We start from the raw sequence: 2,510 nt of genomic DNA, 5'->3' as shown, positions 1-2,510 counted from the left end.
ATGCTGCTCGTGGTCAGTTTTTGTCAATCGTACAAGGAAAGCCATTGCTTTGCCTCCTCAGGCTGACGTGTACACGGTAACACGGGTGAGGCATGTGGAGGCAAAATGAATTGTAAGAAAAAGCAATTGACGGCCAAAGAACACAATGACATGCTTTGGATACCATGTCGAGTAGGATTATGTGAGAATCCTTCTAACGACGACGCTTTGGCCGAGTGGTTAAGGCGTGTGCCTGCTAAGTACATGGGCTCTGCCCGCGAGAGTTCGAATCTCTCAGGCGTCGATACTTTTTTCTCTATTTTACCAAATTATTGTCGCATAAATTAAAAGTTGCAACATGAACTAGCGTATATGACTTTTTGGAAAGTAGTTACACCGGACCTATTATATATTGCCGCACAATATGCATAGAGATGGATCTATCTATGTAACCAAAGAATGAATTTCTCTATTTTACCAAATTATTGTCGCATAAATTAAAAGTTGCAACATGAACTAGCGTATATGGCTTTTTGGAAAGTAGTTACACCGGACCTATTATATATTGCCGCACAATATGCATAGAGATGGATCTATCTATGTAACCAAAGAATGAATTTCTCTATTTTACCAAATTATTGTCGCATAAATTAAAAGTTGCAACATGAACTAGCGTATATGGCTTTTTGGAAAGTAGTTACACCGGACCTATTATATATTGCCGCACAATATGCATAGAGATGGATCTATCTATGTAACCAAAGAATGAACTAGCGTATATGGCTTTTTGGAAAGTAGTTACACCGGACCTATTATATATTGCCGCACAATATGCATAGAGATGGATCTATCTATGTAACCAAAGAAAAACCGTTGGCATATGGTGGCTGCTGCGACATTTTTATGTAACCAAAGGAAAAAAAATGACAAAGGACTTAATTTTATGAAATTTGCTTTTGGAGGCTGAGTTCCATGGAGGCCTCCTTTTGCAAAATTCAAAATTCATGTTTTTACATCTTAAAAAATTCTTTAAAAAATACAGATATACACGGAGGCATAATGTACATGTGTGTAAATTTTCAGGACAAAATACGTTGAAATGAGGGCTGTGCAAAAGAAAAAAAAACAAATCTAGGGCTTTTCAACACATGATACTATTCACCTCAAACTCCAGAAATTTGTCTTTTTTGTACATATTGCATTTCAAGGTACTTCATCCTGAATTTTTACACGAATATACATTTCATCCTTGTATAGTTGCATTTTTTTCAGATTTTTTTAATCAGAAAGTATAAATTTTGAATTTTCCAAAAATAAAAGGCTCCATGGAGCCCGGTCACCCAAACACCATACTCCTTAGTTTTGTTGCATTATGCTCACTTGCGAAATCCTAGATCGTTGAGACCCATGCCACAACTACAACCGCGACCGAACAAGTGTGCATGCTCAAGGCCGTGATGGCCGCTTCCGTCATTGAGCGAGTGGGAGAGGTGCAGAAAGGCTGCAAAGGCAACCGTCGCTGCCATCAGAGATATCTTCCTCCTCCTCCCCCCACGATGGCGACAACCACGAGCCATCATATGTCGTCCCATTGCATTCCTATATATGTGTAGTTATCATAACCTATCTATATTTGTGTCGCATTAGGAATCTATCATTGTCTAGGCATATGTAGTGTGTCGCATCTACACCTTATCTATGCTATATTTGAATATGAAGTTGGAAGTCTGAAAATTATGCCTTTCAAATGTTGTTACATTCTGTGACGTCGAAATATATAAGTTTGCCACATATTCATGTGAAATTGTAGTAATGGAGTCATACACACACAAATTACATATAAATATGAAGTGGGAGTCTTACATAACAAATTAAAGAGAAATATGAAGAGGGGGTCATATATATACAAATTAAAGAGAAATATGAAGAAGAAGTCGTATATATACACAAATTGAAGAGAAATATGAAAAGGTAGGGGGATATGAAGGCTTTACACGTTAGCTTTGGAGTTGATAAATATTGTTAAAGAGCCCCTTTGAAGTAAATATAAAAAGGCTCGGTTTTTTCGGCATTCTACAAAAGTTGCTCTTAGACTTATTTTTATTGATTTTTGTTTAAATGTTGCCTGATAGCTAAGATGAGTGAGAGAAAAAAAATATGGTTGCATGTGCGTTGCATATGCATATTTACTACTCCCTCCGTTCAGAAATATAAGATATTCTAACTTTTTCTAAATTGAATGTATCTAGACACGTTTTAGTGTGTTTGTTTACTCATTTCAATCTGTATATAGTCCATATTGGAATATTGAAAAATATCTTATATTTATGAATGGCGGGAGTAGTTATATATAAATCCTCGTGGGATCTTGTGTCATGGACCATGCATGTCTATCAATTTTGTCAATGTGAGTGATCAGTACATAAGTTAGCAGCTTTATAGTTCACATTGTGAATTTTTCATTACAAAAACTTTTCAAACTATCCGGAAGAAAAATCTTATGGGGTACAAGACGGCAAGGTTCAATATAA

The 2,510-nt window shown here is 36.3% G+C and overlaps 1 non-coding gene across 1 annotated transcript; it reads left to right on the top strand.

Annotated features, from left to right (window-relative positions):
- Positions 1-201: 201 nt before the first annotated feature.
- On the top strand, positions 202-283 carry TRNAS-GCU (transfer RNA serine (anticodon GCU)). Its single transcript has one exon. It is a non-coding gene; the product is annotated as a tRNA-Ser (tRNA).
- The last annotated feature ends 2,227 nt before the right edge of the window (positions 284-2,510 follow it).

This window comes from Triticum urartu, chromosome 7A (genome assembly GCF_056163025.1).
Source record: "Triticum urartu cultivar PI428250 chromosome 7A, HENAU_Tu73, whole genome shotgun sequence".
In the NCBI taxonomy this organism is placed as follows: Eukaryota; Viridiplantae; Streptophyta; class Magnoliopsida; order Poales; family Poaceae; genus Triticum; species Triticum urartu.
This window is presented reverse-complemented; position numbering and strand designations above follow the sequence as displayed.